At 43.7% G+C, this 15,434-nt stretch overlaps 1 long non-coding RNA gene across 1 annotated transcript in view; it reads right to left on the reverse strand.

Moving 5' to 3' along the window:
- Positions 1-8,549, reverse strand: part of LOC121662161 — an 11,359-nt gene extending 2,810 nt beyond the window's left edge. The window contains exons 1-2 of the long non-coding RNA XR_006015220.1: positions 8,397-8,549; positions 2,460-2,502 (exon numbers count right to left, since the gene is read on the reverse strand). This is a non-coding gene — a long non-coding RNA (uncharacterized LOC121662161). The remainder of the gene's footprint in view (positions 1-2,459; positions 2,503-8,396) is intronic.
- Positions 8,550-15,434: the final 6,885 nt, after the last annotated feature.

The following is a 15,434-nucleotide window of genomic DNA, read 5'->3' on the forward strand; positions in this document are numbered from 1 at the left end:
AATAGAATAGAATAGAATAGAATAGAATAGAATAGAATAGAATAGAATAGGAGTGGTTTGGATTGGGTTGGATTGGGTTGGGTTGGGTTGGGTTGGGTTGGGTTGGAAGGGACCCTAAAGCTCCTCTCGTTCCAACTCCTGCCACCTTCCACTAAACCACATGGATTATGCTGCTGGGAACAGGGAGGGAACACCAGCTGGAGCCGTGGCACTGTAGAGGGGCCGCTTTAGGCACAAAAAAGGTACATTGTAGGTATATTTTATATAAATGGTAAGGGTTGGCAGTGCAGACTGGCAAGGCCACATCACATACTGCTCCAGGCACAAGATGAATCAGGCTTGGGTGAATTAACAGGATTGTTCAGCACTGCCAAAATGCCCTTGGAGGCACCCACAGAGGCTCCTCCCTCCCTCTGCTGACATTTTTACAGCCCTTGGTTTCCACTGGCTTGGCGAGTTGCGAGTGCACCATTGGTAAACATTCTAGACCATGGGGAAGGCTGGTCAAAGTGCCTTTCCCCACAATTAACAACGCCTTTGGTAATTACATTTGTTCTTGAAGTTCTTTACAGAAGGCTTTCCCACCATTATTTGCGACTCTTCTTTATCCTCTATCATGTGATGGTTTTATTGTAGGAACGTGGGCTTACCCCATTATGCATAGCATTTCCCACCAATACTTGGCTTAGGATGATTATTTTGTTCATATTTTCCTTTTATGTTTTGCAGCCATCCCTGGCTTTTTTCCACTTGAGCTCTGGGAACAATGATGGAACTGAAATGTGCAGAAGCCTACTGAAATAGGCAATCTGCTGACAGAATGTGATTAAAAAACAGTTTCAAGAGTTTCAATAACCCATTCTTCTAAAACTTCACAATACCACAAATGGGATACAGCACAAATTGTCTGAAAAAGAGGAGTGAAAAGATCAACTGGATTGCTTTTGGAACCCTGCAAATGGATCAAATGTTTGTATTATGCAGGAGAACATGGATCAAACTCCTTGAAATGTGGAGTTGACCAGTTCTTCACTGCCTCTCAAAGAAATTCCCAAGGAACACCATGTACATGGACAGATGGAATACAGTGGGGGTGCTTTAACTGGTGGGTGTGATGCCTTCAGGTTATAGCTGAGACAACATTTGCAGGGCAGAGCCAATAAAATAGCTGAGGTAGCCAGTTAACTTACATATCCAAGCTCTTTGCCCCTTTTTTTCTGACTGCAGCTGTTAATATTAACTCTCCACACAAACCTGCTGCAAATGTAAATTTATCTCAGTCAACAAAAGACTTCTTGCCAGAAGAAGAGAGGGACGGGCTGGGTTAACAGCATGATTTATTTGTATCTCCTACCTAGAAAAGTTCATTCAGATGGAAACTGCCACACCAAACCCATAGATGCAGTAGAGTCATTCTGCTTCCTCTGAAATATATCAGGAGAAGCAAGGGGCACTTTGCAAGGAAAATAGATAAATATTCTGTTTCTTTCACTCTGAATTTTTTCCCCTCCACTTTTAGAAGCCCTGGATCTCCAGCATACAAAAGACAGCACATGCCCACCTGTGACTCTTCTCACTCAGCAGAACTATCCAGGATTAAAATATAAGACATGTTGAAAACCTTGACATGCTGAGAACACTGCAGGCACTGAGCTTGGGAGTCTCCTACTGTGAAGGTATTTCCAAAAGAGGAGATAAAAGATGCAGGGAGTTCTAGTCTGAGACTATTAAAAATAAATAAATAAATAAATAAATAAATAAAATTCATATTTTATATTATATAATTTAAATAAAATAGAAACCCAAACCCCACAACCAAACGAAAAATAAACTGCAGGGAGAGGAGTTACCCAACATTCAGTAAAGTCAGTGTCGATATGTCTGAATGTGTGATACCAGCAGTGACATTCAACAGCCTTTGCCTCTGCCCAGAAACACCATGGAGAGATAATAATTAATAATAATAATAATAATGAATTTTTCATTTCACAGACTCCAATTAGAAATGGAGGGGTCTGCAAGGAGTGCTAGAGAAGAGACAAAGGGACTTGGACTGTTGCATGGGCCCCATCCTTGGGTTTTGTTTTATTTTGAGTCCTTGATAGGAGCCTTTACACCATGCAAGGGTCACTGCAGAGGTTTCCTGGCCCACCAAAAAGGGTGGTGAGGTCTCTAGTTCCCAGACAAGGACCACCTTGGCGCCATGGAAGCAAAAGGGATTTCTGGCACTGGATTTAACAGGTCAAAAAGCGTTTCCACAGTTCCAAGCACACAGTGGTGATCCCACCTTGGGTAAGCCCTGCAGTCAGGAAATCAACAAAGACTCACCCATTTTACCAGGAGAGCCTCCCAGTCCTGTGTTCAAGACTTAAATGCTTAAAATTTAAAAACAGAATCACTACAAAACCAGTGAAATGTTAAAAATGTAGGCGGGATTTCTTCTGATGTTCTTTATACACCTTTTTGAGAAGCAGAGGTACTTCCAGGCAGAATCCTAAAACACTGCAAAAATAAGTAAGAGAATTAAAAGATGCTACAGTTTGCATGAGGTAAAGATGATTATTGTTCATTTTCCTGCCCAGGGACAACAACACACGAAAGAGCCAAGCCTTACGAATAGTACTGCCCACAGCAGCACCTGTGGAAGGCAAGGTTTGCATTTGCCTTTTTCTCGTGGAAAAAATGAAAGGTATTTGCTGTCCTTCTGCTGCAAAATAATATTTTTTTAAGTGTTTTTGCATTTCCTCCAAAACCTAAATTGTAAAATGTGATTCAATATTAAAAGTGGCACATCATTCTAATCCTTTTAAATTTCCACACATATTTTTGGCTTAAAATTATGGCAAAAAATTATTAATGTTTCATTGTAGTAGGTCATTATAAATAAAGCTTAACATTTTATTTTTTAAAAAAAATGGTATTGTTTTTATGAAAGAACATCTTTTATTATAGAGTGCAGCCAGGGGTCTTCAGCACACTAAGGTGTTTTTTTGTTAACACTAACTTCTTCTTGACAGTGAAAGTGTGGCTTGGGAAGATTAAATCTGAATTTTCCCCAAGATATTTGCATTTCTGCTCCTCTATGATGTCACCACGGAGAGGTCTGGGGCACTGCTGTGGTGTTAAATAGAAAGTGTGCAAATTGTGTTGATATTGACCAAGTCGTGGGTAGAAAAGGCTCCACTCAATTGCAGTTCTTGTTGGTTAAATCACTCTCCTGGTGGTTTTCAGCTGTTTTTCAGAGCATGGCCCTCCCAAAGTGCAGAGCATCCCCTGGAAGTTCCACGGGATGGTGACTTCACCTCACAAACAGGCTCCACCTTGAGCAGGAGGTCTCGCGTGCGTTCCCTCCTGCCTGACAAGCTCTAGCACGCTCAGAGCGAGGATAAACAGCACAAATCTGCCCAAAAACCTTCAGGCACACTTCCCTCCTCAGCAATCATCTCCTGTGTGACATCTCAGCCAGGATTAGACCTTACTGTGGGGTTCCCTTCTCTGTGTATTTTACCGAGGGCGAGTAATTTTATATTTTTTTAACGTCAACGCCATCACTTTCCCGAGCAGCTCCTGAATCAATCAACATTTCAGCAGTGTGGGGGGACAGGAAAAGTCAGCTGCTCTGGCTTTGAATTAACTCCCGCCCTGAGAGACTGTGCTCCCCCCAGGGAATTGTCCCTATAAATACGGAGAACTTTTAAAATATTTATACAGGATTATATTCCATTTACCCAACGTGCAACAAATCGTCCAGTTACATAGTTCAGGCTCGTTTCTGAGAACGAGGATCAAACTTACAATTAAATAGCAGGAGCATTACCTGCTTTTGCTGTACAGACATGTACAAGAACAGAGCATGCAGAGTAGGAATGGGCTGTGTAATGTGGATTTACATAAATACAGGTTTTAAGGGATGGGATTGAAAGGCCTCTAGAATGACTTCAAGACGAGTTTTTACTTCAAACACATAATCTTGACTTCATTAATAGAGAAATCAGGTTCTCAATAGGAAAACAGGTTGCTGTGAATGTAATTCCCACATAACTTGTGCACATTATTTTTGATTTCATGGATTCGAGCTGTTCTTCCATTCTGAAGAAGTTTTCATTCAGATCAACCAAGCAAAAAAGCCCACAAACAAACAAACAAACAAACAAAAAGCAACCAAGGAAACCACAGGAAACTGAATAACTGTACAGTGACTAAAGCCCACCAGAGTCATTCACCACAACCTCATTCACACTTTTATTCCCTCATTGCTCTTGCACCTCCTTCCTGCAAGAGGAAGAATATTGGACCAAAGCTCTAAATGTGCAAAAGCTGGGATTTAATCAAAGCTTCTCATGCACTCAACCGGACGATATTTGGAAAACTAACCTGAAGGAAAAAATACTAAAAGACAAGTTAAAAATGTCAAATGCAGGTGTAAAAAGCAGGTAACATGATTTATACTGCACTGCTAATATTATATAAAGAGAGTATATAAATTATATACGATGGTATAAACTATGTATTTTATGCTAAATGTTATGCACTACTCTATATAAAATGATACATTGCAAATGACATGTAAAATAAATAATAATTAATATAGAAATATAATAGCTATCAATATTGCATACAGTATATAAATACATAGTATTATGCTTTAATAGTAGTTGTATATTACTAATTAATATGTAACACATAGCATGTAAAATGCAAGATATAATATAAAAATTTATGTATTACATTGAAATAATTGGAGTCCTAGATATGCTACTGCATATTACACACTATGCAATACTACTATGTACTATATATTTTATATTGTAGATAATATATTATGCATTATTTATTGTGAATTTGCATGACACATAATGTATTATACAATATACACTACTGATCTAGTTTATGATATATAAATACTATATAATAAATAATATATAAATAATAAATAATAAATAATAAATAAATAAAAATAATATATAATTTCTAGTAAGAGGCTTGTTTAGTATAGCACGGAGGACATAAATTCTCTAATGATCCATGGAATGAATGCTACAGTAAAAATAATCTAAGTTGCAATTCAGCAACCCAAAGATGATGTGAAACCTCATAAAAGATGTAAAGTTCATGCTGAAATGTTTTGCTGAAACTTGTTCTTTGCAGGGAATAATGCCTTTAAATTGGAGTGTGGGGCTCTGCAGAGGAATTTCAGAAGGCCTGGACAGTAACAGAAGGAAGCACCACCATCTACTCTGTGAAATCTCACAGATTAGCTGTGTTCATGCAGGATTTCAAGACAATATGGTATGAATTCCTTCAGAGCCAGGAGGCAGCTGGCTTCCAAAAAACCTCTCTGGCACTCCATGGAGCTGTGCAAGGCGGGAAATAAAGGCACTCTGATCATGTTCTCTTCTTTAATTCATCCTCAGCCGGGAGTCTGGCAGGGGCCAAGTGAGTGAGGGTCCTGCTCTTGGCCCTTGAGGCCGGGTTCACACAATCGCAGAGTTATTTTAGGTTGGAAAAGCCCTCTGAGATCATCTGGCCCAACCATTCCCCCACCACTGACCCATGTCCCCACGTGCCACATCCACACCCTTCTTGGACACTTCCAGGGACAGTGATTCCATCACTTCCCATTTCAATGCTTGACAGCCCCTTCAGCCCTTCCTGCTGTCTGCGCTGAGCCTGCCCTGGCCCAGCCTGAGGCCGTTCCCTCTCCTCCTGTCCCTGTTCCCTGCCAGCAGAGCCCGACCCCCCCGGCTGCCCCCTCCTGTCAGGGACTTGTGCAGAGCCACAAGGGCCCCCCTGAGCCTCCTCTGCTCCAGGCTGAGCCCCTTTCCCAGCTCCCTCAGCCGCTCCTGGGGCTCCAGCCCCTCCCCAGCTCCGTTCCCTTCCCTGGACACTTCAGTCCCTCAAAAGCCATGGGGATCCATCCACCATCTCCAATGGTTTTCAGTGTGTGCTCCCCATTTTTCATCTGCTGTTGCACTCTCACTTCCATCCCCAACACCTCGTGGAGCACACACAGCAGGAAACTGCTGGGAGTAGGCAAATTTTACAAGGAAAAGTGGAACTTTTTGACGCTTTTGATCTCTCCTTAGCAAGAAAAGCTTCTTCCCTGATCTCTAACCACTCCTCTGAAGGCACACCTCAGCTCAGGTTAGCCACCAGCTCAGGATGTCACAGTAGAAACCCTTGCTATGGTGCACTGAGAAGTCAGCACCAGAACAAACCCATTCCCCCAAAAATCAATATCAAACCTCCTCCAGTTCCCATGACACGAGGTCAAGAAAAGGCAGAAAGCTTCAGAAAACTCCCTCCAGGATGTTTGTTCAGTCAGGGCACAATCCTAAGGTGTTAAGGGAGGTTTTATTTGGCTGGTGCTCAGCTAAATTCCTGTTTATCCTGGGAACTCAGGATTTGTTCTACCCGCAAAGTCTCAAGAACTAAAATAAGAGCAGACACTGATAATTCATCTCATTGTGTCCACCACTGCTGTGTCAGAAAAGACAATGCCAAGCAATGTACTCTTCAAATTATGTGTCCCTGGTAGCCTTATGAAAATTTGTTGATTTTGTTAGCTATCCAGGCCAACTATTCCAGTTTGGTTTTAGAAAGTAAAAGGGGAGCTGATAGCCAAGATAGGCTGAGCAGCAGTGGGAAATTCTGGGAAGAATTCATCATAAGAAAACAGGAAATATACCTTGAAGCTGTGATCTTAATGCAGATCACTTTTACTCTGACCAAGAATCAGAGAGTTTCAACAATTTATGTAATACCAGGGACAGAGTTGGCCTCAAAAATGCTGGAATAAGCTCTTAAATTAAAGGCACTTTCAAGCTGGACAGAGTGAAACACACTATAAAGAAATAATGCATCTTGACTGAGGAACAGATAAAAAGACATCTCCTTCACAGTTAGGATATATTTTTTAAAAGTACACTTAAAGCATATCACCAGGCCTACAGTTTCCTTGACAATTTGGGGTGGGTGGTTAATCTGAACAGAAAGTGATAAGGGGTGAAAATGAAATGCAAGAGAGAGAACAGAAAAACTCATACATCCACTTCCCTCCCAGCTCTGTGGCTCCTCTGTGAACTGCTCCAGGGGTAATTTATTCACAGCAGTATTTTGCCTCAGTCAGTGGCTCCATGCCACCAGGCCAGGCTGTTTCCCCCTGCTCAGCTCGGAGTCACTGACTGTGTGAGGAAGAAAGAAATCACAGTCCAAGATCAGGAGTGACACCAGGACGGGTCACTGCAGTTTGGGTTCTGCAAGACTGGGAGTGATTCCCTGCAGGGCAGGGGTTGGAGGGCTCAGCTCTGCATCCCAGCAAACTGAACCACAGAATCACTGGATTATGGAATGGTTTGAGTTGGAAGGCACCTTAAAGCCCATCCCATCCCACCCCTGCCATGGGCAGGGACACCTCCCACTGTCCCAGGCTGCTCCCAGCCCCAATGTCCAGCCTGGCCTTGGACACTCCAGGGATCCAGGGGCAGCCCCAGCTGCTCTGGGCACCCTGTGCCAGGGCCTGCCCACCCTGCCAGGGAACAATTCCTGCCCAATCTCCCATCCAGCCCTGCCCCCTGGCACTGGGAAGCCATTCCCTGTGTCCTGTCCCTCCAGCCCTTGGCAATTGTCTCTCTCCAGGTTTCCTGCAGCTCCTTCAGGCCCTGCAAGGCCCCAGTGAGGTCACCCCAAATCCTTCTCTTTTGCTCATTCTGCCCCAGTGCATGAGTGAGCCAGAAGCAAACACAACTTTGCAGTTAGGAAAACTTGCAGAATTGGGACATTAATAGCTAAAAAACAAGCACACACATACACACACACACACACCCCCAAACAATTGAAAGATGTTTTCTTGTTCTACAAGCCATCTAAGAGGCAAGACCGTGGTTCAGAACAGGTCCAGGGAGGGTGAAGGAGGAGGATGGAGGATCACAGGCTCTCTGCATCCCTCCGGGGTGGGGAGGGAAGAGCAAACCCCCCCAGGGGAGCTGCAGACCCGCTGCAACCCGCGTCTGCTTCCTTGCAGAGCCGCTCTGAAATAAAGCCCCTCCAACGAGAGCAAAATAATCCTTGTGAAGCGCCTCGATTCCCCTTAAAGGCTTTCGGTGAGATGCAAGGCTTTCATTCTGGTTCCAGCCGTATTTGGGAGCGGAGCTGTGCACCGGAATCCTTTTAGTCCCGGCTTGGGGGGTAGCTCTGGTCTAGCCTGCCCTCTAGTGCTGCCTGGGTCCGGCTCCCGGAGCCAGAACCATCGGGGATCCTGGAATCAAAGGATTTCGGGGCGCCGTGGGCAGCGCGGTCCGATGCGTCTGGATGACATACCAGCGCCACTGTGCCACGCGTGCCCTAATCAACGCCTTGCCACGCCATTTCATTATTTAAGTGCAATTCAAATTTACCTGGGATGGTAGAAAGGCAGCCTGTAAATACAGGGTCACGGTCTGGAGGAACCGGCCTCTTCCTTTTTTATGAAGTCACAGTTTTGCATGCCAGCTCTCTACAGAAATCCCAGATTTGGCCCCTGCTGGCATCACACAAACTCAAACGTGTAATTTTTCCCCCTGCCCTTGCGTAAAGGATGCCTAAGCGTTTGTCCACATCTAACACAAAGTACGACAGTGCTAAAAATCTTGCACATGATTCATCCGGAACATGTATCAATGTAAAAAGGATTTTGATTTACTGTATCTCAAGGTTTCAGTGCCAAGGCTGTGGGTTTAGCAGCACACAGACTTGCAGTGTGGCAGTGAGAAGAGTGATAATGAAAGCAAATAGCTGGAGGTGCAAGTTTCTGAAATCAGGAGACACAAACAGACACATTCCTAAATTAATCAGTAAAATTTCCAGGGGGGCAGCTCAGGTGGAAAATACTTCTCTCCAAAAAAAGCTGTGTTTTGTGAAAGCATTTACATTGAGTTTTGCACGTTTTTCATTTTATTCTTTCCTTATCGGTGCTTTAGGAAATCATTTAAATTCATATATTGTTGCCAATTTCTGACTGTTGGTCTTCTTAGTTTAATGAAAAATGTTACCTTCATTAAACTAATGAATTCTGTGATCAGTTCAGAGGTGGTTTCACTAGTTTTTTTCATTATTTTTATATAATATTTAATGTAAAGCCACATATATGTGTATAGGCATCAAATCCTTTTGAAAATATAAAACGGATCCACTGCAAATAATTTGAACTAAGAACGCAACCTCAATGTTTGATTTTTTAAGTAGGTTTTTGGACCATCCAAAGAAGGACAGATTGTTTCCAGCTTTTGCCAGGGAAGCAAACTAGCACACGTAGCCACTCATTCGGGGGACTCTGCCTGCTCCAGATCCTCTGCTCCTGTTTCAGGATCCATGACAACTATTTCTCCTTTTCACCAGCCAGACAAGTGAAACCCACACCAAAAACCTCCATCTGACCTTGTTTCCACTGAAGAAATGAAATCATTTAAAATGGAAGTGATTGACTTCAGCCTGTCCCCTGCTGCAGATGGTGGCCCTTGGGCAAGGACCTGAGCCACAGCTCCCAGACACAGCCCCTCTCCCACCAGGACCCCCTCAGTGACCCCAGACCACCCTCAGTGTCCCAGCACTGTCCCCCTTGGCAGGTCCCAGGCTGCTCCCACATGTGCAAATCAGCTCCTACACTCCTGAAATGCCTTTTGGGGCGGGCAAATTTGGGGTAGGCATTTTTTGGCAGACTCATTTTGACTGGGATTAGGAGCATTCATAGCTGCACATGTCAGGAGGAGGGAGGAGAACAGCCCCAGCAGTGGGGCAGAGTAGCCTTCACTCAGCACAGCCCTGTAGCCATCACCCAAAAAAATCTACCTCTGACACCTCCACCTGAATTTTCTCCCTCATCCAAGGGGAGAAATAAGTTCTTGTAACAGCTCCCCAGGTCTAGGGAAATGAATCTCAGCTGGCCATACCTGGGGATTTTGCTGCTCAGACACGGTGAGATTTTCATCATTCTTCCTGTAAAACATCTCCTTGGGTGTAAGTAACAGCCAGAGCTTGGTCCCTTTTGGGGAAGGATTATACAAACATGGCAAATATACATAAGAGCAAATTTCATTGCCTCAGAACTGATCCTCACAGCCCATTAATTCCTGTTCTTCCTTTCCCTAAGGTGCTTCTCCATCCCACCTTTTTACCTTAGTCCCTACAGAAGCTCCTGTCTTCTTCATTTCAAAACATGTGCACACACACATCAATGAGCTTCTGAACTCTGGAGCTATGAAGGCCCATGCAGGACATCAGCATCTTCCTTGTGTCAAAAATCCCAAGTGGTTGGAATTCCCAAAGGGTTGGAAATCCAATCAGCTAGTGTTATAAGTTGATTCCAGCTATCACTAACCACTAACTCTGACAGAAATAGGACAAAAGTCATGATTTCTCCAACAGTAGTCATCTAGAGATCTTGATTTAGGACCTCAAAGCACTGGCTGGAGTTCCACCAGACTTCTAAAAACAGTGTTTTCTTTTTGCCATAGAGTTGGACAGAGCTTCTTGCACACAGGTTTTTGAGGCTCAGCAATGTACCCTGCCTTTAAGGCAAAACGTGGTTTAGACCTCAGCATAAACTTTGGGACCTGAGTCTTTAATCCTGAAACTGATAATAACATTGAAAGCACTGACAAAACTGCTGTCTTTTTCTGCCTTTTTACAGTTCACACATCCTATAGAGAGTATTAAGGCTGCTGACATGAGAGGTACTCTGGAAAATTTTCAGAGTGTGTTGCTGACTGGTTCTCTCATCCTGAAAGTGAGTAAAACACAACTCTGTGACTCCTTGTCACCATCCTTCTGTGCCTCCTTTCCAGCAGGCATTTTCAAAGCAGGCTCTTCTGCTTCCCTGTCTATTTGTTTTCTTGAATCTTAGATCATTATTTGCATTCTCCTGCTTTCCTCGGGCGACAGACAGATCTGAAGTCAGATTTTAAATAGTGGAGAATAACATCAAGATCAAATTCCACATCTATGTTGCACACTGTGTTGAAATAACCATGGGCTAATAGGAGCCTTACAAATGAATTAATGAAAATCAGCCAAAAGACAGAAGAGATGAGGGAAAATGAATCTATTAGCATTATCTGGAAACTTAATCTTGAATTTTGGCTGCCCTTTTGTCAGGTTAATATGATCAGATAAGGCTGTGAAAATACAGATAGTAATTAGCATCTTTAACTTGGAATAAATGAACAAGTAATTTGATACTGGAAATGTATTCCATTTTGTCTCTATTTGTGCAGAATATGACAAAAGATTAACTATCTCCAAGGTTTCCCAGTTGCAGCTGAGAGCTATTTGTAATAATGGGAAGACTGTGGTATTTTGGGTCTCAGAAAACAGTTATGTGATTTCTCCTGTGCTGAGGTACAGTGATATTTCATGTATAAGGAGTCCCTGTTTGATAAATCACAGAGCATAGCTGGCTGCAAAATTCCTTTACACCTTGAATAAATCTCCATCATGGCAACTACTGCCACAGCACTCATTTTTACGTTCTTTGGGAAAAGAGGGGAGCTTTACAATGAGAACATTACTCATCTGATGTATTTATTTATTTATTTATTTATTTATTTTATTTCCTGCATTAAAAATCCTTACTTGCAGCTCGGGGAACCCTGTGCCCCTCTTGAACGTCTGTCATTCCCATGAACTCAACTGGCATCTCCATGCTGGCTCCTGGTAGCTATTTTCTGCTCTGATTTTTCTCCTTTTGCTCAATTTGACATACCCAAACTGTTTTGTCTCCTCTCAGGCTGCCTCTTTGGTGTCTCCTGGTGAAATGCCAGCTCCCACCTCCAAGGTACTGGAACAAAGCTCTGTCTCCTTCCCCTGTGCCCCTCTGCTCCTGGTCACCCCTGACTCTCAGGCTCATGGCTGGGATCAGGTCAGACATCCTTCCACATCCCTTTTTGCTTGTCATTTCTGGCAAAGCACTTCTCTATCAATCTCAGCTTTTTGCTTCTCAGTCCTGGGAATGGTAGTGTGATGTTTGCCTGGCACGTAAGACTCCGGTGGTCCTGCTTTCCCATCACACGTGTTCATGCTGACCTGCAGGAACCATTCCTGCATCCCACTGCTTTCCCATCCTTCACAAGACTCTTCTCCCTCTCTCCTGCCACAAGATTCATTAATTTAAGCTGTTTTGGGGCATCGACTGTCTTCTCCTCTTTCTTGTCCACATGTGTGGCTGAAGACCCTTCCACTTAGGTCTGACACTGCCACATGACAGCAAAAGATGTTAATTAACACACACATTTAATTATCGTGCACAGACTGACGATAGAAAGGAGACTTTTTCAGCGGCCAGTGACAAAATAGACCGACTTTTTCATTTATGAAGCTGTTGTTTGGGTTTCCTTGTCCTCAGATCCTCTTTGTGAATTTAAATGTTAAAAGAAATCATTTGTTGAAGCAATTCAAACTGAGGTTTCCTGGTTTTTCAGCAAACACAACTTCAAAATCAGAATTTGTCATTGATGAACCCAGTATCAGGTTTGGCTCTGTTCCACTGTGCTTTCCTGACAGAACAGTCAAAGAGATGGGGGAGGATGGGGGAATTTTATTTTAATTCTTGAAATGTTTATTTTTAGATAAACCTCTTGATTCAGCAGAAAGCACAGGAATAGAAAGCTCACATCAAAGAAAGAACTCACATCTAGAAGAACTGTACATCTTGTTCTGCTTGATTCTTCTCTGACCTTAAAGTTCACAGCCTCATCTGTACCTGAAAGAAAAGCACTGCACGTGTGGAGGTGTGATCCACAGAGGCAAATCAAGGGGATATTATGAGATGCTAAAATCAAACTCTAAACTCAGAAAGCCCGGGTCTGATAACCAGGGCCTGGACTGTCAGGATCCTAAAGCTGCAGCATGACCTCGAGCGGCTCCTCTGCTCCAGAGCGCTCGCAGCAGTCACACCTCATTTATCCACCCAGCCCCGGGCAAATCCAACAGATGTGATTAAAGGAGAGGTTGCAGAGCAGCAGATGGTGGACACCGAGCTGGCAGATCTCTGGGGAGACAAGCTGGTGGGCAAAAAGCACCATGCAGAGCCCAGCAGTTCCAGCAGATGCTGCCCTGGCACCTGCAAGAGGCTCCTCAGATGTCAGAGAGCCTCGCACAGGATGGGGCTGGGAGGTCCTGCTGCCATCCAGGCACAGGCTCCATCCATCTCCTCACACAGGAGAGATGCCACTCTGCCCAAGCCACTCTGAGCAGCCCATAACATTCCCAGTATGTGCACGTTTGCTCCCTGGTGTCGCAGCCTGAGCTCTCCAGACCCCAGACACCTCATTATACCTCCAAAGGGCGTTTGGTGCAGCCTCCTGCACACAGTGTCCTCTGACTCCCTCTGGGTTGGGCTGGTGCTGAACCAATGAGCTGATCAAGGAGATTCTGTGGAAATAAAGTTTTCTGCTGCAAGGAAGGATGGTGAAAAACTGCAATTGTAGCTCTGTCAGGGTAAAAAATATCTATTTTATTAGTTTGCTCCCCCTGAACAAGGCTCATCTGCTCCAACAGCTTCACATTTCCATATTCACACAGGAGAATCAGAGAATCATGTTGGAAAACACCTCTAAGATCACCAAGACCAACAAATAATATCTAACCATGTGTCCCTGAAGCAACTAAACCCCTTACAGGCAGCATAAAAAGGTGATGAGAAAATACACAGTATACAGTCCTCGGGTTTCAATGCACCTACCCGTGGAAATCCAAATTTGAGTTAAAAACCCCCAGTGAAGTAAATAAACTCTGGTATAAGTTGCTAGTAAAAGTAGATTTTTACTGACTGTGTCACCTAAGGAGCTGAGCAACCAGGGATTGCAACTGGGATGCAACTGGGTCTCACAAATGAGATTTTGTGTGAATACAAGAAGAAATTTTGCCGTGTCCTCAGCTCCAGCCTCCAAAACTGTCTTCCAGAAAACATCAGCCTGCTTCAAAGCAAAGCTTAGAGCTGATGGTTTTGATATGGATTTCCCACAGCCTTGCTGCACAGGATAAAACTCAGGAAGCAATTCCTCGGAAGATTCTAGGGCTTGCAAAAGAAAACCTCTTCGGTTGCATTCACAAAGCCTTCTTGTAACACAAGGCAGAGAAAGCTGGTCAATGCGAAACACAGAGAGCATTTTCTCACAGCCCCCTTTAAAGCAGATGAAAAGCATAAGTAGATTAACACCTGTGCATCTCTTTCCAGAGGGGAGCAGTTATGTGAAGGTGACATTAAAACCAGTGAAGGGTTCAGCGTTACGTTCAGGTTTCCAGAAGTAACTGCTGGAAGACAGGAAACAATAATGTTTTAAGAGGTCTGTGAAAGGGTCATTGTGCTGGTGTTTCTCCACATTAAATCACACATTTGTCAGTGCGTCTGTAGACCACAAACCGTCCCAAACTTTCTTAGAGTTGCAACCTGGAGTCCGTATGGTAAAAGTTCAGTTCCCCAGGAGCCCACTTCACAGGATACCTTTCTTTGGTAAAACAAATATACCATTACATATTTTTCCTTTGCAAAACAAAAGCGATTGTAGTCTCCACGAGGCCCACAGCGCTCACCTCAGGCTCCAAGAGGTAGATGACAGCAGCCTGGTTGTGAGAGCCCTTCACTACAGCAAAGACATGCATCCATTCAGCTGCAGAGCTCGGGGTGTTTCTAGCTTGGACCTTCAATATTCGACAGTCAATTTTTCTTCAAAATTCATGTACACACCTTAACACATGAAAGTGTTGGTTTGTTTTTCTCCTAGGGGGAAGCTGAGTGCAGAAAACCCAACCTGCATAAAATAACGAATTGGAAGTAAAAGTAATCACTGAAAGGCCAAGCTTGTCAATGAATTAGTTTTCTGTGCAGTGGACCAGCACACAATGCCTCATTATTTGCTTGCCTGTACATTCAGAAGAAAAAGGAAAAGAATCATCCCTCTTCAAGTCCAGTGGCTTGGCACTGAAATTGCAGGAATGAAATAAAGTGCAAGTAGCTGCATTCTTCCCCAAAGGCATCACTGTAGCCCCCCATGCCTTAAATACAGATGTCAATGAACCCATGCAGACCTAACCCCTTTCTGTCTACTCCCCTTTAAACACCTTCTGGTTTACTGACCATGTTTAGACCCTTTGGCAGTCTATAAAAAGTGCTACATGATCTTAGCTGTGCTAAAACCAGTAAGAGTTATACCCTACTTCACACTTACGGTGAAAAAAACCTCATTTCCTATGGAGGGATTGTCAAAGGCGCCTGAGGGCTGGATCTACAAAGTGATTTTAAGATCCTAAGCCAAATTTCCACGCACAGCTGGCATCTACAAAGGGACTGGATTCACAAAGGGGATTTAGGTTCAGCTTTTCAGCAGCTCTCTCCTAGCAGGACCCACAGATTTGGATTTGGTGTCCTCATGGAGCAGAGGAGGAGCTCCACAATGAGGAAA

This window comes from Corvus kubaryi, unplaced genomic scaffold (genome assembly GCF_017639235.1).
Source record: "Corvus kubaryi isolate FWS band 111438036 unplaced genomic scaffold, C.kubaryi_AGA036_p1.0 37236, whole genome shotgun sequence".
Lineage (NCBI taxonomy): Eukaryota > Metazoa > Chordata > Aves > Passeriformes > Corvidae > Corvus > Corvus kubaryi.